Genomic DNA, 25415 nt, shown 5'->3' on the forward strand with positions numbered 1-25415 from the left:
TCTGCCCCCCGCCTCCCTCTCCCACGCCCGAGGGTGCCCCCGGCGAAGCCGGCGGGGACGCGGGCCGGGCGGGGGGCACCGCCCCCTCGCCCGCCCAGCAGCAGCATGAGTGCGGCGACGCGGACTGTCAGGAGTACCCCGAAAACCCCTGCGACTGTCACAGGGAGCCGCCCCCCGAAACCCCAGACATCAACCAGCTGCCGCCGTCCATCCTGCTCAAGGTGGGTCTGGGCGAGAGGCGCAGGGATGCTTGCCTTCCCCAAGGCCCCCGCCCGGGAGCTCTTCTCTCCTCCCCCTGAGCGCGGAGGAGGGGGCTCCCTGACAGTCGGGGACGTGGGGAGGCGCGGCCGGGAAGCCGGTGGGGCCTGTGCTGCTGGCCTATTTTTTCGAAGTAGGGAAACTTGGAGTGTACCGAATGTCTTTTAATAGTGTGTTACCCACCGTTCAGGGTTCATCTATTATTAGATTCCCAGCCCAGTAGTTTAGAAACAACCTGTAGGTATTCCGTGAAATGTCTCTGTCAGTTGAGCACTTAGTCGTCGGGAAAGGCTTTGCATTTGTATTTGAAGGTCTTCAGATAATACCTTGAGGTTTGATAGCTGCTAGTTAACCAACAGTAACAGTTAATTGTGCACTTGGCATGATCAGGCCCTGGGCCAGGGCTTTCCAGACATGCATGTCATTTATCCCTCCCGCTCTCGCGGCTAGGTAAATAGTTATCCTCATCCAAGAAGAAACCGAGCTTTCAGTGCAGTGAGCCAGTAGTAAGTCAGGCAGAAGTGGTTTGTACTCCAGTGGGATGCGCAGTCTAGTGGGGGTTGAAGTTGAGTGACTTGTGCAAGGTCACACACTTAAAGAGTATATCTGGATCTTGCACTAGGGAGATTAGTCCCTCATGACTTAACTGTGTTGTGCTGCCTTCTTACATTTTAACTCTAATGTTCTTCTGTAAAAGCGTAGGTAATTAAAAGGTAAGGACAGGTTTTTTTTTTTTTTTTTTTTTTTTTTTTTTTGTGGAAGAGTGGAGAAGAGGTGGGTGTCCTGTGGGAACTTTGTGTCACTTTCAACTGATAAGTACCTTTTTCAGTTTTGTCGTCGCTAGTAACACACTTTAATTGTCAGTTTGTAATTAGTTAAGTTCTTTTTTCTTAGTTTTCACTCTACCTCTCTCTGGTCTTTAATAAATATAAGCCTCCTTTCAGTGTGGATGATATGGAAGACTAGCCAGAAATAGTCTTGATAAAAATCTAGCTTCATGTATTGTTACCAGAGTAACTTATCAATTACAATTGTTTCTGTCACCAATATTCTTTCTTTGATTAGACCTTTTGGGTGTTTACAATCCTGTGTGTTTGCAGCTATTGTATATTATTTTTACTATGATATTAATGTTCTTGTGAACAATACAGCAAAAGAGTGGGAAAGATTACATTTGTGTGTCAAAATGTAAATTTAACTCTCAGAGAGGTATATTTGTTGGAGGAGTTTTGGCCTATTCTATGTGTGCAGGGGTGCATCTCAGAACAGGGAACTTTCTTGAGTCTTTTAAGTTACTGGATGACATGGATAAATAAAATATTGACAGATTATCTTGTGTAGAGGCTTGATTGCTGTTTTATTACTTGGCAACTAAGACTTTAAAAACAGGCTGAAAACTAGGCAGTTTCTCTGTTCTACATAACCTATAATTTTGTGAGGTAAAGGACACTTTAATTCAAACCAAAAAAAAAAAAAGATAAAAGGCATGATCTTATAACAGAGAAACTTTATAGGATCAGTTTATTCTATACTACATTATTATTATTCATATTTTTGTTCTGGATTATTGAAAACTTGATCTAAGAGACATTTGGAAATTATCCATGAATTTGCCCAATTGCATTGAAGTATTTGGACATGTCCACTTAACGTTGAAGTATTTGAATGTGTATAGATTTCTATTCTCTTTATTAGAAATTCGAATAAAGATTCTGAGGCTCATGGTCCTAGTAGTATTCAGAATGAGGCGAGTTGGACTGTCTAGGGTTAGTTGAAACAGATTTTTCTAATGTCTACCAATCCAAGTAGCAGTTTTGGGGGTGAGGCTTTATGGTTGCTTTCCTGATTTATTGTTCTGTCTCCTCTAAGTGTAGTACCTGGTAAGTAGTAGCACTCAGTAAATACTTACGAATCAATGAATAATTAGGTATTTAGAGTGTGGGCTGAGACTCAGGGCGAGAAGGCCACATCACTAAGAGAAGTTTTAAAGTAATGTTCGTATTCCATTTACTGTCCTTTGAGCTACAGTAGAGCTATGTCATGGTGAAAGGTTCTAGCTCTACTTTAGGATGCCTGAGACAGGGGGGTAGTAGTACACTGTATATACTGTGGCTTTCCCTATATGTATATATACATACCTATGGTAAAGTTTAATCTATAAATTAGGCATAGTTACAGATTAACAACAGTAAGATAAGTTAATTGTTATAGCAGTGTTCTGTAATAAATGGTACATGCATCTGTCTTTGTAATAGCTTATTGTATGATACCTATTCTCAGACCATGGTTGATCATGGTTACTGAATGGTAGAAAGTGTTACCTTGGAAAAGGGGGAAATTACTGATGCATAATAGTTTCCAGCATCATAGTTTCTAAAAAAGTTGCTTTGATTTGGCTAAATATCCTCTTTTATGCTTATCACCCGCTTACTAAGTTTCTTTTCTTTGACTAAGGATATCTAATCTAGATTCATCTATATTTAGTCAGTGATCTGAGGACTATAATAGTCATCTCACTTTCACAAAAGAGAAAACGGACATTCAAAAAAAGTACCAGCTGAAGTTAGACTTGTTTCAAAAAGGTGCTGCTTGGTTCCAGTGACCATGCCCCACATACTGTTGGTTAAAAAATAAGTCCTTTAAGATCATGTAGTCTTTGAACCTTAAATGAGTTAGTCTAAGTCTTTATTTTTTTTTTTTTTGTCTATAAAATAAATAGGGTGAACATAAATAGATCCACGAAAGAGGGACTTCAAGCTGTGGCTACACTAAGATTGTTGAATTCTCTCCATATAAAAAAAAAAGTATAAAACTGGAAGAATTGCTCAAACAGCTTGGCCTCTGGAAATTGACCAAACATGAGAGAAAATTAAGAGGCGTTTATTCTAGGAAAACTGTTAGAACTTCAGGTGAGAATAGTAGGAGTCAATAGCATTCTTCTTTGGGACCTACTGTGACTTCTTGCTCCAGCACCTTTGTCAAGAACTATAGTTTGGAAAACCAGTAGCTTTGCTGCCAGAGGACTGACTCAGTTTAGGGCAGTCAGTAAAAATGTGTGAACTTGTTAGGAAGAAAATCAAGGAAACACCACATTTTTGCTGCTTTGGGGTTGTGGAGCTAGTTGAGCTGAGTGAGAAGACTAACTATAAATTAAACTGTCAGACCCTGAAAATGAGAGAGTTTAGGGATAACCTGTCTACACATCCTGATTTAGTGTGAAACTATGCACAGGTGCAGGAGAGACCTCAAAGTGTCAGCAGAAAGAAAGAGCCAAGGCAGACTTGAGAGTTGGCTAAGCCATCAATAATACACCCTTCCTAACACACACAGGCTGAAGATGTTTGAGCAAATCTTTGTCACATAACAAAGCTATTCAGACACAGGATCTCCAGGAAGCAAGGCTAAGAATTACAAATTAAAGTTGAGCAGAGATATCCACACTTCAGAGAAGGCAGATTCCACAGTTAAGGCCCATACAGGTTAAAAAGAAAAAAACAATTCAGAAAAATAGGTCAAATTCTATAGATGCTACAATATGGTATCTAAAAATGTCTAGTTTTTAAGAAAAAACTTTGAGCCCTGTAAAGAGACAGAAAAATGTGATCTCACTAAGAATAAAGAATGAAGTCAATAGAATTTGGTTCTGAGTGGGCCAAGATACTAGACTTAGAAGAAAAAGATTTAAAACTACTATTATAAACATGTTGAAAGAGTGAAAGGAAACATTATTTGTGTAATTATAGGAAAATATGGTGACAGTGACTCAACTAATAGGATGAATGATAAAGAAATGCAAGCAAAGTAGTATTTTAGGGCCAGCTCTGTGGCCAGCCATGTGGTTTGAATCCTGTACCTGGCACTTGAAATACATACTGGACATGAGTGTGTGTGCATATGAGTGTGCAAAATCTGGAAAGGAGGGAGAAATGAGAAAGGATTGCGGGGTGATCATGGGTGGTTGCTTTCTCCTCTCCCTCGCTCTCTCTTTCTATCTCTATGGTCAGCACACACACCCTCTAGCAAAAGAATACAAAGAGATATTCTTTTTTTTGAGAGGTTTTTGCTATAGGGCGCGTGCGCTCGCCAGAAAGACAGAGACAGTGAGAAAGCGAGAAATCACCCCTCAGGGGGGATGGCCATGCCTCAATCCCTTCTCCTCCATTCTCCTCTCGGGAACTTGGGCACACATGCTTACGCGCCCTGCGTGAGTTTAAGCCACCAGGTCCGGGACTCGAACCGTGGTCGGTTATATGGGAGTTCAGCAACATAGCCATTACGCTAACTGCTGGTCCCAGAGATACTCTTTTTGATGCTATTGTAAATGGAATTTTTTTTTTTTCATTTTTGGATTGTTTACTGCCTGTATATCCAAAATTTGCTTATTAGCTCTAAAATTAATTTTGTGTTTATTCTCTCGGACTTTCTATTGATAAGATTATGATATCTGTGAATAAAAAACGTTTTAATTCTTACTTTCCGTATGATGCCTTTTGTTTCTTTTCCTTATCTAATTGTCCTAAACATAATCTCCAGTATAATGTTGCACAGAAGTGGTGACAGCAGACATCTTGTCTTGCTCCTGATCTTGGAATTATAACTTTTGATTTTAGCCATTAAGGGTTAAGATGTTAGCTGTTCCCCCCTCCCCCATGGATGTTAATTTTTAGGTTGAGAAAGTGCTGTTTTATTTCTAGATATCTGAATGTTTGTTTTGTTATTCAGTTTGCCAATTGAATGTCTGCACTTGAGAGAGAGAGAATAGATAGTAAGAAATCACCCCCAGGGTTAATGGCCAGCCACATTTCCTCCTTCTCCATTCTTTTCTCTGAATTTTGGGCAGGCATGCACATGTGCCTGGCATAGTTTTTAAGCTGCAAGGTCCAGTACTCAAGCCACACAGTGGGACATGTGGGATCCAGCTACCTTTACCTCCATGTCTTCTGCTGGTCCCAATACCTGAAAGTTTTAATGAAGAAAGTGTGTTGGATTTTGTCAAAAGCCTTTTTGTGCATCAGTTGAGATGGTTATTTTTTTTTTATGTTAATTCTGTTATTATGGTTTGTTTCATTATTTTGTTTTACTTACTGAACTGTCCTTGAATTGCTTAGTAAAATTCCACTTCACCATGTATATAAGGTAGATTTAGTTTGGTGACATTTTGTTGAAAAGCTTTGCATTGATATTCTGTAGTTTTCTTGTGATTTTAAAAAAGTTTTATGTATTCTGTGAGAGACAGAGAGAGAGAGAGACAAGAGAGTATGTGCTCAAGAGGGTCCTGATACTTCTATCCACCTACAGCCTCAGCCAGCTCTAGATCACGGGCACATGATTGCCCAGTGCACTTTTGGAGGTCTCTGGATACAAACTCAGGAACTTCCTATGTAGAACAACCTCTCAGAGCTGCACCACTATCTGGCCCCTTTTGTAATTAAAAAAAAATTCTTTTATTAGGGTTTGATGCCAGGGTAATGCTGGACTCATAGGATGAGTTAGGCAGTGTTTTCTCATATTTTAATTTTAGAGAAGATTTAAGAATTGATGTTAATTCTTTAAACATATCACCAGTGAGGTCATTTGTTCTTTTTTTTTTTTTTTAATTGCCATTGGAGGATGCTTTTGCTTGCCAGTGAGAAAGGTTGGGGGAGGGTGGGGAGAAAGCACACTGCAGTGAGAAGTGGTCACGTTGAAGTCTGTTCCTTTCCATTTATCCATCCTGTTGGGATTTTGGGTATGCATACACACATGCCTGGTTTGTTTTCAAGCCACTGAAATCAGGATTCAAGTGGTAGTTGACCATGTGAGATCCAGCTCCCTCAACCACTAGTCTGTGGTGTTGTCTGTCCTTTGGCCTTTTTAAAAAAATTGGAATAGCTTTTTTGTTTTCTTTATAGTTTTTCTATGGGACACATGGGCTTGCCAGAGAGAGAGAACGAGAAAGTCAGAAATCACTCCCTGGGGGAGGATGGTCATGCTTCACTTCCTTCATCTCCTTTCTAACTCTAGGGATTTTGGGCATGCACACACATGTGTCTGGCGTGATTTTCAAGTCACAAGAGTCCGGGACTCAAACTATGAAGTGGGCCATGTGGAATTCAGTCACCTTAAACAACGTGTCACTGCTGGTCTTGATTATGGGAAGTTTTTTGATTACTGGTTCCATCTTTTTACTTGCTATATACCCATATTTTTAATTTCTTTTGGGTCACTTTTTTTTTAGTTTCTGAGCTAGGAATGGATCTGTTTTATAGACTTCATTAACTTGTTCACATATGATTGTTGTTAATATTTTCTTTCTCTTTTTTTTAGACAGAGATTTTTGCTATAGGGTGCGTGCACTAGCTGGAGAGACAGAGTCAGAGAGACAGAAAGTGAGAAATCACCCCCCAGAGGGCATGGTCATGCCGCAATCCCTTCTCCTCCATTCTCTTGGGATTTTTCAGCATGCATGCACATGCGCCTGGAGTGAGTTTCTTGCCTCTGGGTTTGGTACTTAGTCCAAGGTCAACCATGTGGGTGTCCAGTGACATAAGCATTATACCATCTGCTGGTTCCTCTTAGTATTTTCTTATTCTTTCTATTTTTGTAAGGTTGGTATTAATGTCCCCATTTTCATTTATGATTTTAATAATCAGAGTCTTTTCTCTTTATTCTTAATGTAGCCAAGGTTTATTTGTGTATATATTTTTTTTCCAAAAAACAATGTTTAGTTTTACTGAGTCTCTGTTAGTTTTCTAGCCTGTATTTCATTAATTAATTAATTTTTAAAAATATTACCTGGAGGTAGAAAGTTAGAAATCAGTTTGAGCCTCCCTCCCTTTTTTTTAGTGTAGACATTTATTTCTCTGTCCCATAGATTTTGTTATGTTTTTGTTTTCTTTCATTTCAAAATATTTTCTATTCCTGAAATTTCTTCTTACTTATTGTTTCAGAGTTTGTTGTTTAATTTACATGTATTTGTGAAACTTCTAGATTTTCATATGCTGCTGGTTTTCAATTTCATTTATCACCAAAAAATACTTTACATGATTTCAGTCTCTTAAAATTTACTGAGACTTGATTTGTGGCTTAACATATGGTCTATACTTGAGAATGTCCTATATGCACTTCAGAAGAATGTGTGTTCTGTTGTTAGATATAGTGTTCTATAGATGTCTGATAGGTCCAGTTGGCTTAAGTTTTGTTCAAGTCTTCCATTTCCTCGTTCATCTTTTATCTGGTTGTTCTGTCCATTATTCAAAGTAGGGTTGAGGGACCAGCAGGTGGTGTGGTGGTTAAGGTACTAGACTCTGACATGGCTGACTGTGGTTCTAGTCCCAGATCTGATGAGTTGAAAATCATGGCAGGCATGTGTGCACTCAAAAGCCCGAGAGGAGAATGGAAAAGAGGGGATCAATGGTGTGGCCATTACACTGGGCGTAATTTCTTACTTTTCCTCTCACTGTCTCTCCCCCTGGGCGTGATTTCTTACTTTTCCTCTCACTGTCTCTCTCTGGCAAGTACACACATCCTATGACAAAAACTTGAAAAAAAAAAAAAAAGTAGGATGTTGAAGTCTTCATGTATTAGTGTAGACTGTGTATTTTTCCCCCTTCAATTCTGTTTTGTGGGTTCTTTCTTTAAGTACATTTATATAATTTGTAAAATTTTTGTATCTTTTTGATAGAGTGGTCTTTTTTAAAATCTAAGCTTTTTTATTGGTATTTTGTAGCTTTTTTTGTGCTAAAGTCTATTTTATCTGACATTAGTATAAGACATTCTAGCTCATTTTCACTCACTATTTTCATTGGATATATATTTTTTATCCTTTTACTTTGAATTATATATGTCTTTCGATTCATGGTAAGTCTGTTGTAGACCGTATATATTTGTATCAGATTTTCTTATTCCATTTTGTCATTCTCTGTCTCTATTTTCTTTCTATTTATTTATTTGTATATGGTAAGTGTGCTTGCTGGAGAAGGAAAGGAAGAAAACACTCCTCAGGGGAACCAGCAGTTAGTGTAATGGCTATGTCGCTGGACTCCCACGTAGTCGACTGCGGTTCGTGTCCCAGACCCGGTGGCTTAAATCTCACGCTGGGTGCATGTGCGTGTGTGCCCAAGATCCTGAGAGGAGAATGGAGGAGAAGGGATTGTGGCGTGACCATCCCCCTTGGGGGGGTGATTTCTCACTTTCTGTCTCTATGTCTCTCTCTGTCTGTCTGGTGAGCGCACGCGCCCTATAGTGAAAACCTCTCAAACAAACAAACAAACAAACAAACAAAACAACAACAAAACGGTCCTCAGGAGGCATGGCATCGCCACAGTCCTTTCTTCTTCATTCTTCTCTCAGGATGTTGGGCATGCATATGTGCCTCACGTGTTTCTCAAACCACTAGTCCAGCACAAGAACTGCACGGCAGGTCATGTGGTATCCAGCTGCCTTAAACACTTAAATACCACTGTCTGGTCCTGTTATTATTTGTCTCTTGACTGCAGAGTTTAGTTCCTTTTTATATATGATGTTACTGATACGAAAAGACTTCTATTTTATTTTCCATATGTCTTAAATATTTTTTGTTAATTTCTTACATTACTTTGTGTGAGTTTTCTTTGTGTGTACCATTTTAATTCTCTCTTCAGATATACATATATTTTTGTAACACACAACACTGTTGGGGGGGGGTCTTCAAAAAGTTCATGGAAAATTAGTATTATGAGAAACTTATGTGTGGATTTCAAATTTATTTCATACCAAGTAAACTTCACTTTTTGAATATTTTTGCAACACACAACACTGTTGGGGGGTCTTCAAAAAGTTCATGGAAAATTAGTATTATGAGAAACTTATGTGTGGATTTCAAATTTATTTCATACCAAGTAAACTTCACTTTTTGAAGTACCCTTGAATATTTTATAAATGGAAAATAATTATACATGTATTTCTTAGTATTTGCCAAGTAACACCATTAGCTAATTATTAAAATTTTTTAAAGTTATTTATTTTTATTTATTCATTCATTGATTTTAATTTGATCAGAGAGAGACAAAGTGAGAACGCAAGCCACCAGGTCCTGGACTCTAACTGTGGTTGGCTATGTGAGCGTGTCCAGCACCTTAACCCCCATGCCACTTACTGGTCCCTGCACCATTAATTTATAATAATCTAATTTGAATTAATACTGGTTTAGTTTTAATGATATATGACAACTTTGCTCCTGTATGTTGTCATTATCATAAATTGCACTTTCATAGGTTTTGTGCCAATCAACATAGATTTATAATAATTTATGTGTTAGGTTATCAGAAGAATCATGATGTATTTTTTCTATGTTTTCCTATGCAAAAATGCATCATGACTCTTCCAACAACCCAATAGTTGTATTTTAAGTCATATAGGAAAAAGGAAGAGTTACTAACCAAAAATACTGAATCATTGGGAAAGTCATGACATAAGACTTTTACGACCCAATACATTAGTACTGATTTTTATGCTCCAATACTTTAGTACTAACTTTTATATTTACATACGTAAGTATCTACCTTTACTGATATCTTTCTTTGTCCATGTTATTTTAAGCTATTGCCTGGTGCTTTGACATTTCAGTGTAAAGGACTCCCTTTAGCATTTCTTTTCTTTTCTTTTTTGGAGAGGTTTTTGCTACAGGGTGCGTGTGCTCGCCAGAAAGACAGAGACAGAGAGACAGCGAGAAATCACCCCCCAGGGGGGATGGCCACGCTGCAATCCCTTCTCCTCCATTTTCCTCTCAGGATCTTGGGCACGCACGCACACACATGCGCCCGGCGGGAGTTTTAAGCCACCGAGTCTGGGACGCGAACTGCAGTCGACTACATGGGAGTCCAGCGACATAGCCATTACACTAACTGCTGGTCCCATTACTCCTTCTTTGTTGAAGGGTAGCTTTGCCAGATATAGAATTCTCAGTTAACAGTTTTTCTTTTAGCACTTTGAATATATTATTTTACTGCCTTTTGGTCTTCACGTTTTCCAGGGAGAAATTAGTTGTTACTCTTACTGAGGATCCTTTCTACATGACAGTTATTTTTCTCTTGTTACTTTCATGATTCTCTTTTCATATTTGGCTTTCAACACTGATTGTGTTGTGTCTTGGTGTGGATGTCTTTGCATTACTCTTGTTTGGGGTTCATTGAGTTTATGAGCAAGAGTCACATCTGTTTCATCAAATTTGGGATGTCATAGCCATCCTTTGAAATATTTTTTCTATAATTTTCCCTCATCTGGTCTCCGTCTATGACTCCTGTGTATGTCTGATGTTGCCCCACAGGTACTGTTTTTTATTTTTTGTTTCCTTTATTATTTCTTTCTGCTTCCCAGACTCAATAATTGTAATGGACATATCTTCAGGTTTTCTGATTCTTGTCATACTGGTTAAGTGGCTTTCGTTGTTTATAAGGAAAGATAGGGCCACAAGAGGCAGTAATATAAAAAACTTTATTAGGTGGCACTTGGGCAGGGTTGGATGAAAATAAAAGTCTCTTATAGCATAAGTTTGTTATAGGTATATGGCAAGATGGCCACCATCTAGAAGGGGGAAAGGGGAAGAAGCTTCTGTGAAAAAGAGGAGTTGGAGGGAACCAGCAGTTAGTGTAATGGCTATGTTGCTGGACTCCCACGTGGTTCGCATCTCAGACCCGGTGACTTAGAACTCACGCCGGGTGCGTGTGCGTGCGTGCCCAAGATCCCAAGAGGAGAATGGAGGAGAAGGGATTGTGGCGTGACCATCCCCCCTGTGGGGTGATTTCTCGCTTTCTATCTCTATGTCTCTCTCTGTCTGTCTGGTGAGCGCACGCGCCCTTATAGCCAAAACCTCTAAAGAAAAAAAAAATAAATAAATAAAAAAGAGGAGTTGGAGAGGGGGCTTAGGTGTCTTTGTGAATGTCTCAGTAGTAACTTGGCAGGGAGTCTGGGTCAGAGAATTAAGTGCAGCAAAGGCTTGGGATCTTAATAATTAGAATGCCCAGACAGACAGAGAGAGACAGAGAGAAAGTGAGAAATCACTCCCCAGGGAGGATGGCCACGCCTCAATCCCTTCTCCTCCACTCTCCTCTGGGGATCATGGGCACGCATGCACACGTGCCTGGCGTGAGTTTAAGCCACCGGGTCCGGGACTCGAACCGCGGTTGATTCCGTTGGAGTCCAGCGACATAGCCATTAGGCTAACTGCTGGTCCCAAAATGCCCTATCTTTTTGAAAGGTAACAGCAGTCAGGTGAAGGTTCATAGGGTATACAAAGCAGGTTGTCTCTCTGTCTGTCTGGTGAGCGCACGTGCCCTATAGCCAAAACCTCTAAAGAAAAAAAAAATAAATAAATAAAAAAGAGGAGTTGGAGAGGGGGCTTAGGTGTCTTTGTGAATGTCTCAGTAGTAACTTGGCAGGGAGTCTGGGTCAGAGAATTAAGTGCAGCAAAGGCTTGGGATCTTAATAATTAGAATGCCCAGACAGACAGAGAGAGACAGAGAGAAAGTGAGAAATCACTCCCCAGGGAGGATGGCCACGCCTCAATCCCTTCTCCTCCCCTCTCCTCTGGGGATCAGGGGCACGCATGCACACGTGCCTGGCGTGAGTTTAAGCCACCGGGTCCGGGACTCGAACCGCGGTTGATTCCGTTGGAGTCCAGCGACATAGCCATTAGGCTAACTGCTGGTCCCAAAATGCCCTATCTTTTTGAAAGGTAACAGCAGTCAGGTGAAGGTTCATAGGGTATACAAAGCAGGTTGGCTTTAAATGGCTAAAAAGTTGCTTTTTGGGTTATTTGAAGATGATTGGAGGTGTAAATGATTGACTTTGGCAAGATAGGCTTTTGAGCTACTGAGTTTCAGTCTGCAGTAAAGAAATAAAATAGGAGGGACCAGCAGTTGGTGTAATGGCTATGTCACTGAACTCCTACGTAGTTGACCATGGTTCGACTCCCAGACCCGGTGGCTTAAACTCAAGCCAGGCGCATGTGCGTGTGTGCCCAAGATCCCGAGGGGAGAATAGAGGAGACGGGATTGTGGCGTAGCTATCCCTCCTGGGGGGTGATTTCTTGCTTTCTGTCTCTCTCTTTTTCTGGCGAGCGCATAGCAAAAAACAACAAAAACAAAAACAAAACAAAACAAAAACCTCTCTAAAAAAGAAATAACATGGGACTAACACACAGAGGCCATTTTTGGCTGTTTTATATAACACTTCTGCCCTTCTTAATCTATTGAATCCTGATAATGATTTTTTAAATTTCTGTTATTGTATAATTTAATTCCAGCATTTTTATTTGGTTTTTATAATTTGTACTCTTTACAAATTCTCTGCTTAGTGAGATATCTCTAATCTCTATTTAGTTCTTTGTACATGATTTCCTTTAACTTTTTTTATATATAGTTTTTTTTTTTTTCTTAATTTCCCAAAGAGTGCTTACATGTACCAGATATAGACAGAGGGAGGGAAAAAAATGAGAAAGCACCCCACATGGAGCTTCGTCATGTCTCTGTGTGTCCTAAATTTTTCCCTCCTTTTGGAGATATGACCACACCACAGTACCTTCTCTTCCAGGCTTCTCTTGGGATTTTGGGTGTGTATACTCATGTGCCTGACAGGCTTTTCAAGCTGCTGTCTGAGCTCTAACTGGACTGTTGACCAGCCCTCTTAATCACCATTCTAAGTGGCTGACTTATTGTCAGATTTTATAAGTAAAGTTTTATTAGCACACAGTCATATATGTTCATTAATTATGTACCTGAAAATATTTGATTTTCCAACTAGAAAGCTGAAGTTTTCCTAGAGATATAGTACATACTTGTGCTACTGGGTAGTTTTGCTTCACTGGGGCTGCTTTACTACATGAAGTGGTATGAAAAAGTAATGAAGGGGAGGAGGCCACTGTGTCTGCTCCACCACAGGGAGGAAGGAGGAGGCTGTCACCTACCCCACATGTTACCCACCCCATCTACCCCTGTTGGAGGGAGGAAGGAGAAAGCTACTACCTGCCCATTTACTGCACATGCCTGCCTATTCTATGCATGTTGCATGCTACTTCCTTGTACCCCGCTTCCTTGGCTTAGCCCATGGCTGCCCTCAGACCAGAGAGGTTGGGGTAAGTCAAGGGAGCATGAGCATGACTGCTGACTGAGGGAGGGGTCAACCAAGAGAAGGGCTGACTACCACTGTCCCTGCAGCCTTACAGGTACCCGACTGTGGCCACTGCCTGTGAACAGCCCTCACAGAGAAAGGAGTCAGACAGGAGGACCTTTAGTTGGGGGGCAGGAGAGAGTGAGCAGGAACCTCTGGTTTGTGTGGTTTCTGATTGCAAGTAGAGAGTAGCCAACTGCCTGAAGCAAATTAGGCTCTGAAGAAACTCTCTGCCACACTCCTGTGGAGGAGAAAAAGGAAAGAAATTCTGCTCTGAAAATCTGAACTTCAAAACTTTCACAGTGGAGTCTAGCACTCCCACCCACAGAAGAGTAAGGAAACTGGCATGGGAGCTAACACACACAGTAGGGAAGCACATGAGCATACAGCTCTAGAAAACTACTCCAAAAAAGTTGGAAAGAAGTGAGTACTTTACCAAATGCCTAAAAATCAATACAGAGTCATAAGTAATAGGAATAAACTAGGGAATAGCTCTCACCCAAAGGAGCATAGTAACTCCTGACAATGACTAAAGCACAAGAAATAACTAAAATGTCAGAAAAAAAATCGGAATATCCATTGTACCAAGCTCATGAGATGCAAGAGAAAATCAACGTCCAATTCCAAAAGTTGATAAAATCATTTCACAACTTGCAGGCTGAATTCCGTAAAGAGATAGACACCCTAAAAAATAATTAAACAGAGCTTCTGGAGATTAAGAATATAATTCTGGAAGTCAAAATCTCCCTCAGAAGTATTAACAAAAGAGTTGACTGTGCAGAAGAATGTCTGAGCTCGAAGTTTAGTTCAAGCCAACAAAAAGAATGCAAAAATATGCAAAATTTCTAGACACCATCAAGCTGGCAAATGGATATGCCAGAAGATGAAGTTTCACAAAGGCATAGACAATCTCTTTGATGAAATATTATCTGAAAACTTTCTAAATGTAGAGAGACATACAGATATTCAGATCCAGGAAATAAAAAGAACACCAAATAGATTTAATGTAAGAAGAGCCTTTCCAAGTTATGTAATAATCAAATTGTTAAAAATCTGGGGCCAGCAGGTGGTGTGGTGGTCAAGGGCGCTGAATTCCCACGTGGCCGACTACGGTTCAAGTCCTGGCCCTGGTGGCTTACTTTCTCCCTTTCTCTCTCTTCCTGTCTCTGATCAAATTTAAAATAATGATAATAATAACAACTGGAATTAAATAAATAAATAATTTAAAAAAGAGTTATTTATAAAAAAAATTGTTAAAAATCTAAAAATGGCAAAAGAGAAATGCCAAGTAACTTACAAAGGTAACCCCAGTAAGCTAACATGATTCTCAAGTGAAATAGTGCAGGCAAGGAAAGAATGGGAAGATGTATTTAAACCTCTGAAAGAAAAAAAATTCAGTCAAGAATGTTACACTTGGCAAGATTATCCTTCAGAAAAAAAAAGAGAAATAAAAATTATTTTCTGGGAACCAGCAGTTAGTGTAATGGCTATGTTGCTGGATTCCCACGTAGTCGACCGTGGTTCGCGTCCTGGACCCGGTGGCTTAAAACTCACGCCGGGCGCGTGTGCATGCTTGCCCAAGATCCCAAGAGGAGAATGGAGGAGAAGGGATTGTGGTGTGACCATCCCCCCTGGGGGGTGATTTCTCGCTTTCTGTCTCTGTTTGTCTGGCAAGCACACGCGCCCTATAGCGGAAAAACCTCTCAAAAAAATTATTTTCCTATAAAAAGCAGCAATAATTAACCAACACTACATCAGCTTTTCAGGAAATAAGGGAATATTGCATCAGGAAGATAAAAGAGACAAATAGAAATAAGAGAAAGCAAAAAAAAAAAAAAAAGAAAAGGACTAACAAGAACAGGGGTAAGTCCGCAGATAACAGTAATGTTTCATGTTAATGGATTAAGTCCCCTAATTATGAGACACAGATTTAATTGAATGGATAAAGAACTCTGTATACATAGATTGAAAATGAAGAGCTAGAAGTCATTTCACGTAAACAAATGAAAAAAAACCAGAAGTGTCATACAGATATCAGACGAAATAGACTTAAAAATGGTAAGAAGACAAAAAGAACACTGTATAGTGCTAAAAGATTAATTTCCCAAGAAGTTATAACAATTATAAATGTTTATATACCCAACACCAGGGCACCCAAATTCATAAAAGAAAGGCTGCTAGATATAAGGGTAAAGATAGACTACAACACTGCTTTCTTCTTGGAATTTCAGCATTCACTGTCAGCACTGGACATGCCATCTAGACAAAAAATAAACAGACACAAGAACTAATTGATATAATAAACCAAATAAACTTGACAGACATTTATAGAACATTTCACCCAACAACCACAAAATATACATTTCCATATCTCCACATAGAACATTTTCTGACATTAACCATATTTTAGGGCACAAAACAATCTGCAAACTTAAAAGTATGGAAACCATATCTAACATTTTTTTCTCCCTATAGGGTATGTGTGCTCGCCAGAGAAAAGAGAGACAGAGACAGTGAGAGGAAAAGTGAGAAATCATCCCACCCAGGGGGGATGGCCACACTGCAATTCCTTCTCCTTCCATTTTCTTCTCAGGATTTTGAGCACTCATGCATACATGCCTGGTGTGATTTTCAAACCTTTGGGTCCAGGACTTGAACTGCGACTGGCCTCATAGGAGTCCAGAGCCTTAACCACCATGCCATGTACTGGCCTTTCTGCATCTTCTTGGACCACAAATGGAATTAAATTGAAATCGACAACAGAAAGAGCTTTGAAAATATGGAGGAACATGGAAACTCAACACTAATATTCCTGAACATCCACAAAACTACTGAAGAAATTAAGACCAAAACAAAAAGCTTTATTGAATCAAAAAATAATGAACACATGACTTTACATAATTTTTGGGACACAGTGAATGCAGTCATTGGAGGGAAGTGTTCACAAGGCAAAAGTAGATAGATGGCAAACCTCAATGATGCATCTCAGGGAACTGGAAAAGCAACAACAATAAAACCCCAAAATACCAGAATAAAAAAATAATAAAATTAGAGCTGAACTAAATGAAATAGAGAGTAAAAGAGCTATACCCCCCAAATCAGCAAAACAAAAGGCTAGTTTCTCAAGCAGATAAACAAAATTAGCAAACCACTAGTTAATACTAGTCAAGAAAAATAGGAAGGAATAGGTAAAAAAGTCAGTAACAAAGCAGCTAATATTATAACACATTTATCAGAAATACAAGAAATAAAGAGAGACTACTGTGACTTTCTTTTATGTATTTGGGTGTCCTATGTTGGGTACATAAGTATTTATAATCGTTATTAATATATTTTCTTGGGGATTTACTCATCTTGTACTATATAGTGTCCTTCATTGTCTGTACACTAACAAACAAGAAAATATAGATGGACAAGTTCTGGACAAATAAATTTTACCTAGATTACACTAGGAAGAAATAACCTGAATAGACCAATAACAAGCAATGAGATTGAATCCGTAATAAATATTGTCCCACAAGGAAAAGCCCAGGTCCTGATGGCTTCACTTCTGAATTTTACAATACTTTTAAAGAGTTAATCCAGCTCTCCTGAAACTATTTTTAAAGATCCAAATGGAAGGAATCCTTCCAAATTTGTTCTATGAAGCCTCCATCATTTTGATACCAAAAGCAAATAAGGACATAACAAAAAAGAAAACTATAGATCAGCGTCTCTTTTGAGTAAATCAATATCTCTGATGCAAAAATCCTCAGTAAGATACTAGAAAAATTGAATTCAACAGCATATTAAAATGATTGTACACTAAGACCCAGGTAGGGATTATGCTAGGCATGTAGGGTGGTTTTAACATACACAAAACAATACATTGAACACATCACATCAACAGAAGGAAAGTAAACATTTTATGATCATATCAATTGATGCAGAAAAAGCATTTGGTATGATACATCACTTCATGATTAAGAGTCTTGGCAAAGTAGATGTAGAAGGTGCATTTCTCAGCACAATAAAATCTATATAGGAGAAACTCATTGCTAACATAATGGGGAAAACTGAAAATGTTCCCACTAAAACTGGAGCAAGACAGAGCTGTCCACTTTCTCCTCTCCTTTTTAACATAAAACTGGAAATTCTAGACAATGGAATCAGACAAGAGAGCAAAATAAAAGGTATTTTAATAGGAAAAGAAGTGAAAATTTCTCTATTTGCAGACAGTTTGAATATATATGTAGAAAATCTGAAAGAATCCATGAAAAACTCCTTGAAGTGATAAATGAATTTAGTAAAGTGGCAAGATAAAAAATCAAAAATCTTTAGTATTTTTGTATTAGCATTGAACAGGTTGAGGTAGAGTTGATGAAAGCAATCCCACATACCATAGCCACAAAACAAACAAAAACAAAACAACTTGTGAATAAACCTAAACAAAGAGGTGAAAGATTCTTATAAAGAAAGTTAGAAACAATTGAAAAAAGCAATTGATTGTAATATCAGAAAATAAGGCATTTCATGTTCTTGGATAAGAAGAATCAATACAGTCAAATTTATCAATTCTGCCCAAGTTAATTTACAAGTTAAACTCAAATCTGATCAAAATACTGGTGACATTCTTCAGAGTAATAGAAAAAATAATAAAATATGTCTGGAATCAAAAAAGGCCTCATATCACCATGGCAATACTGTGTAAAAAGAATAAAGTAGGCGGTATCTCATTGTCGTTGATCCCAAAATAGATTACAAAGCTGTGATAACTAAAACAGTGTGGTACTGACACAGAAACAGACACATAGACTAATGGAACAGAATATAGAATCCAGAAATAACCCCCAAAACATACATACAGCCAACTGATCTTTTTTTTTTTTTTTTTTTTTTTTTTCACTGTAGGGCGCGTGCGCTCGCCAGACAGATTTTTGAGAGATTTTCACTGTAGGGCGCGTGCGCTCGCCAGACAGACAGAGAGAGACATAGAGACAGAAAGCGAGAAATCACCCCCCAGGGGGGATGGTCACGCCGCAATCCCTTCTCCTCCATTGTCCTCTCGGGATCTTGGGCACGCACGCACACGTGCCCGGCGTGAGTTTTAAGCCACCGGGTCCGGGACACGAACCGCGGTCGACTACGTGGGAGTCCAGCGACATAGCCATTACACTAACTGCTGGTTCCCAGCCAACTGATCTTTGACAAAGGGCATAATATCACGCAGAGGAGAAAAGAAAGTCTTTTCACCAGTGGTGCTGGAAGACCTGAATGTCCATCTGGAGAAAAATGAAGCTCTCACCAGTAACAGAAATCCAAAACGGATCAAATATCTAAATATAAAGTCACAAACGATAAAACTGCTGGTGGAAAATACATAGGAAACACTTGGAACACATTGGAGTGAGCAAAGTTTATTTAAATAAGACTCGTAAAGCATCAGCAGTAATCCCAAAAATAGACAAGTGGGATTACATTAAGATAAAATGTTTCTGCACAAAAAAGAAAACAATAATTATAATTAAGAAACAATCCACAGGATGGGAGAAAGTATTTGCAAACTATACTTCAGAAAGTGGATTGGTAACCAGAATATATAGGTAACTCAAGTAGCTCACCTGCAAAAAAATGAATAGACATATTAAAAATGGGCGAATGAACTGAACAGACAGCTCTAAGGAAAACACATGAATGGTCAACATGCCCATGAGAAAAGCCTTTAGCATCTTTTATCTTAAGGGAAATGCAAATCAAAATCTCGATGAAGTACCACTTTAACCTGAGTGTCCTGACTGGGACAACTCCTGTGCAGTGGTTAAGTTGGCAGGATCCCACATGACTGGCTACATACTGGGAGCCCTGTAACTAGTAAATTGAAAAAAAAAAAAATACCAGGACACATGTGTCCTATTGCAAAAAATAAAAAAAAAAAGGGTATGGTCAAACAACTAGAGAATGATAAGTGCTGGTGAGACTGTGCTGAAAAGGGAACCCTTTTGCACTGTTGGTGGAAATGTAAATGAGTACCCTTTCTGTGGAAAACAATATGGTAGTTCCAAAAAAATGTACAAATAGAACTACTATAAGATACAGTAACCCAGCTCCTTGGTATTTATCCAAAGGATAGGAGAACAGTTAAAAAGACACTTACACTTCCATGTTTATTGCAGCATTATTCACAGTGGCTAAGGCATGGACTCAATCTACGTACCTAAGTACTGGTGATTGGATTGAAAAAATGTGGTACATATACATGATGTAAAGCTACTTAGCCTTAAGGAACAGTGAGACCCTATCTTTTGATATAAAGTGGATGAATATAGAAAGTTTTAAGTGAAATAAGCCAGACTATGAAAGAAACACACTGTATATCCCAATTCATGTATACCAAATGTCTGTACTCTGCAGCAGAAATTGGGAGAGCCAAAACCATAACAGTAGGATGAACAAGTGTAGATATCAAAGATTGTATGAGAGGAATGGATGGGTGGGGCTGAGGGAAGAAACATTAAACAGGCACAAGAATGTGAGGTTCTTTATTGAAAATGATGTATGTAGTAACACGTTCGATTTGATTATGTACTTTACACATACTTTGAAAAAGTGTATTATGCCCTTCAGAGACATGATAATGAAAAGAAATAATAAAATTGAAAAAAAAAAACATATTGGAGGCCAGCACGTGTTGTGGTTAAGGCATTGAATTCCCACATGGCTTACTGCTGTTTGAAACCTGGACTTGGCAACTTAAAAATCATGCTGGTTGCATGTGCATGCTTGTGCTATATCCTGAGAGGAGAAGGGATTGCAGTGTGGCCATCCCTCTGGTGGGTGATTTCTCACTTTCCCTTTCTGTGTCTTTCTCTGGCAAGCACACATACCCAATAGCAGAAACCTAAAAAAAAAAAAGAAAAAAAAAAGAATTAATGAGGAGTATGTGCTTGCTTGTGACCACAGGGTTTCCTTTCCTGGTTATTTTAGTCAGAAATATGGGTTTACTTTTGGAACTTTAGGTCCCTGCACAGTTGGCACATTGTAGTTCTTTTACTGAGACACTATTTGAGACATTGTCAATAGGGAGCAAGGAGAAAAGGAAAAGGAGAGAAAACTGAAAATGAGGCCTGTGTTCACATTCTCTGAGTCTCATTTTTCTAACAATGCTTCCCACCCCCCAACTGGAAAGTAGGGATAAAATCAATCTAAAAGTACTTTAACAGTGTTTATTTATTTAACTTGAAGGAAAGACTGCTAGATCTAAAAGGAGAGATAGATTGCAACACATTAATTGTTGGGTATCTCAACACTGTCTCCTTTGGACCAATGATCTAGACAAAGATTAAGCAAAGAGATAAAGGATCTAAATGATAGCATAAATCAAACAGACTTGACAGACATTTATAGAGCCTTCAACTCTGAAACCATGAAATACATGTTTTGTTACCCCCACATGAAATGTTTTTGAAGATTGACCACATGATAGAGCATAAAACAAGCCATTACAGATTGAAAAGTATAGAAACTAATTCCAGGGATTAGCAGGTGCCATGGTGGTTAAGAGTGCTGGACTCCCACATGGCTGACTGTGGTTCGAGTCCTGGACCTTGAGGCTTGCTTTCTCACATGCTTTCTCTTTCTCTCTCTCACTCTGCCCCTTTCTGTTCAAATTAAAATAAAGTTAAAATAATTCTTTAACAGGTGCATGTGTGTGTGTGTGCATGCCCAAGATCCTGAGAGGAGAATGGAGGAAAAGGGATTGCAGCGTGGCCATCCCCCCTGTGGGGTGATTTCTCGCTTTCTATCTCTCTGTCTCTCTATCTGTCTGGCGAGAGCATGCTCCCGATAGCAAAAATCTTTCTCAAAAAAAATTCTTAAAAAAACCCCCAAATTCCAGCATCTTCTCCAATCATGATGGACTTAAACTTGATATTAATTTCAGAACCACTCTCCCCAAAGTACATAATCATATGCAAACTAAGTAACCTACTCCTGAATGACTTTACAACTACTGAAGAAATTAGGACTGAAATAGAAAGATTCATGGAAACCAATGATAATGAATATACGAGTTTCCATAATCTATGGGACACAGCAAAAGCAGTCATAAGAGGGAAGTTCATAGCAATTAGTATGCATAAGAAAAAGATCGAAAGATGGACAGCCTAACATCATGGCTCAGAGAATTGGAAAAACAATAACAAAAATCCCCAAAATGACAGGAGATAAGAAATAATAGATTCAAACAGAAATAAATGAAATAGAAAAGAAACAAACTAAACAGAAAACGAAGGAAAAGCTGGTTCTTTGAAAAGATGAACAAGATTGACATTAGCTAGACTACTTAAGAAGAGAGAAAGGAACCATATAAATAAAATCAGCAGACACAATAGATAATACAAAACATCATTAGAGAATACTATGAGTGACTATACTCCAACAAACAAGAAAACTTGGATGAGATGGACAAATTTCTGGATACATGTTATCTCCAAGATTAAATCAGGAGGACAAGAAAGCCTGAATAGACCCATAGTAAGTAATGAGAGTGAATCAATAATAACTGCTCAAAAAATAAAAGCCCTAGTTCTACTTCTGAATTCTACAAAACTTTTAAAGAAGAGTTAACCCCCATTCTACTTAAGTTACTTTTAAAGATCCAAAAGAAAGGAACCCTCTCAAATTAATTTTATGAATCTCCATCACCTTCATCCCCAACACAGACAAGGACATGACAAGGAAGGAAAACTACAGACCAATATCTCTGATGAATAAAGATGCAAAAATTCTCAACAGAATACTAGCAAATCGTATTAAACAACATATAAAAATGATTATATGTCACTACCAGGGAGATTTATTCCAGGGATGCAAGGGTGGTTCATAATATGCAAAATGATAAGTATAATACATCATATTAACAGAAAGATAAAAGCCATGTGATAATATCAATTGATGCAGAAAGAGCATTTGATAAAATACAAAACCTTTCATCATTAAGACTCTCAGCAAAATTGGCATAGAAGGGTCATTTCTCATCACAGTCAAAGCTATGTACGAAAACCCCATAGCTAACGTTCTACTGAATGGGGAAAGACTCAAGCTTTTCCACTCAAAAGTAGTACAAGAGAAGGCTGCTTGCTTTCTGCACTCCTTTTCAGTATAGTGCTGGAAGTCTTAGCCAATGCAATAAGAAAAAAGAGACTAAAATAAAATGCATTCGAATAGAGAAAGAAGAGTTGAAATTAACTCTATTTGAAGATGACATGATTGTATACATAGAAGACCCAAGAGTAACCATGAACAAAACTCCTGGAAGTAATAAATGAATACAATAAAGTGGCAGGATACAAAATCAACAGACAAAAATCTATAGGTTTCTATATAGGAACAGCAAGCAGACAGATGTAGAACTGAAGAAAGTAATTACATTTGCCATAGCCACAAAAAATCTAAGATACTTAGGAATAAATCTAACCAAAAAAGTCAAAGAGCTCTATAGTAAGAACTGTGAAAATCTAAAAAAAAGAAATTGAAAATCACAGGGAAAAAAATGGATGGACATCCTATGTTCCTGGACTGGAAGAATTAATTTAATAAAATATTGATTCTACCCAAATTAATCTACATATTTAATGCAGTCGCAATCAGAGACATTCTTCATAGACTTAGAAAAGACAATCATAGGGGATCTGCTTCTAGTTCAGACTTAGGCCCCACATGTGTGAGTTGATACAATAGAAGTCAAAGTGAAAAAAAAAATTAACAGGAAATACAAAGGCATCACAAGAAAAAAAGAGATTCCATAAAAAAAGTTAAGCTCTGGTTCTTCAAAGACATTCCCAAGAAAAGTTGTTAAGGAAGGTGGACCTAAAATCACATCAAAGAACTTTGAGGAAAGTGCCACAAAACCTGGGAAAAAGGATGTAAAACAGTTCAATAATAAGCATCGAAGGGACAAAGCACCTAAGAACAAATTCCAACAGGCAAGTCAATTTAACAAGAAAAGAAAATTCTAGTCAGACAATCAAAGTGACAACTCAGCAGCCAAGAAACCCAAATGGGATGATTTCAAAAAGAGGAGGAAGGAACTAAAACAGAGCAGGCAACTTAATAATAAAACCAACTATGATATTGTTGCTCAGTCCAAGCAGATCTGGGAGATTTTAAGAAGGAAAGACTGTGACAAAGAAAAAAGAGTAAAGTTGATGAATGACTTACAGAAATTGAGTCAAGGAATAATTAAAATTATTACATTTGTACACGATTCAACTTGGGTGATCCAGTGTTACATTCAGTATGGTAATGAAGAACAGAGAAAACAGGCCTTCGAAGAATTGCATGGTGATTTGGTGGAATTAATATTGTGAAGAAATTTCTCATGTGTGGAAGTAAACCACAGATTAAGGCCACGTGTGGAAGATGCTGTGACACGCAGAAGCGTCAGCCATCATGGAGTACGCCTACAATGACAAAACCATCCTGGAACAGAGGAACATGCTGACAGAGGAGCTCTACAGGAACACGTTTCAGCTTTACAGGTCAATAGATCACCCAACTCTGGACAAAGTGTTAGAGGCAAAGCCTGAAAAATTAGAGTTCTTTATGAAGGAAATGAAGCAGATTCTAACTCTAATGGCCCAGAAGGAAGCTTTGATAAAACACTCATTGGTGCATAAAGTATTCTTGGACTCTTTGACCTATGAACCCCAAAACTCAGATCAGAACTGATTATAGCCATTTGTGAAGCAGTGATATACTGGCACACACACATGATGGCACCAGAGTGGCCATGCACTGCCTGTGGCATGGTACGCCCACAGACAGGAAAGTAATTGTGAAAACAATGAAGACTTATGTAGAAAAGGTGGCTAATGGCCAATAATCCCATCTGGTTTTACTGGCAGCATTCAGCTGTATTGATGGTACTAAGCTTGTGAAGCAGATAATCGTATCAGAAACTATCAGTTCTTTACCTAACATAGTAAATGACAAATACAGAAGGAAGGTCCTGTTATATCTACTAAGCCCCAGAGACCCTGCACATACGGTCTGAGAAATCATTGAAGTTCTACAGAAAGGAGATGGAAATGCACACAGTAAGAAAGACAGAAATCTGCTGATGTGAGCTGATAGAATCCATTTCTTCAGCTTTGTTAAGCTACCTGCAAGGACATGCCCAAGACATGGTGCTAGATAAGTCTGCCTGTGTGTTGGTGGCTGACACTCTGGGATCTGTCACCGGGGACGATCAGCCAGCATTGACGCCATCACCAGCTTGGCAGCAGCAGAACTACACCCTGGAGGCAAGGACAGAGAGCTTCATGTTGCAAAACATCCTGCAAGACATCCAGTACTGAAGTGGTTAATAGAACAAGATAAAAAGATGAAAGAAAATGGAAGAGAAGGTTGTATTACAAAAACACTTGTAGAGCATGTGGGTATGAAGAACCTGAAATCCTGAGTATAAACTGAGGTGCCATTAATCTTTCTAGCCTTCTCCAGAGTCCTGATCAGGAATTTGCAAACAGAGTCAAAGCTGAACTGAAAAGCCTGATTCCCATATTGGAAAGAAACAAAAATCCTAGCAAAATAATAGAAACTCTGCTTGAAAAACTGACTGCATAGGTGGACACAATTAAGAACAAGAAGGAGGAGCCAGCAGGTAGTGTGGTGGTGAAGACAGTGGCCTTCCATATGACTGACTGTGATTCGAGTCCCAGATCCAGTGGGTTGAAAATCATGCCAGGCATGTGTGCATGTGTGCGTGCACACATGCATACCTAAAATCTCAAGAGGGGAGGGGAGGAAAGAGGATTGTCATATGGTCACTTCCTCGTGGTGGGGGCTGATTTCTCACTTTCTCTCTCTCTTTCTAGGCCTCTTTCTTATGAGCGCATGAGCTCTATGGTAAAAATTTAACAAAAAGAACAAGAAGGAATCTTATTTCCTCTTTTCTGTTCTTTTTTCCCAGAGCAAAAAAGAAGGGCTGGGTCTACTTTTGGTAATTTGGGTGCTCTGCATATGTTTTTCTTGAATATGTTTAGATTCTTGTT

At 38.8% G+C, this 25415-nt stretch overlaps 1 pseudogene; it reads left to right on the top strand.

Moving 5' to 3' along the window:
* The first annotated feature begins 246 nt into the window (after window positions 1-246).
* LOC106734597 (pumilio homolog 3-like) lies at window positions 247-25044 on the top strand (annotated as a pseudogene).
* The last annotated feature ends 371 nt before the right edge of the window (window positions 25045-25415 follow it).

The sequence above is a fragment of the Tupaia chinensis genome, unplaced genomic scaffold (assembly GCF_000334495.1).
Source record: "Tupaia chinensis unplaced genomic scaffold, TupChi_1.0 Scaffold000155_1, whole genome shotgun sequence".
In the NCBI taxonomy this organism is placed as follows: domain Eukaryota; kingdom Metazoa; phylum Chordata; class Mammalia; order Scandentia; family Tupaiidae; genus Tupaia; species Tupaia belangeri.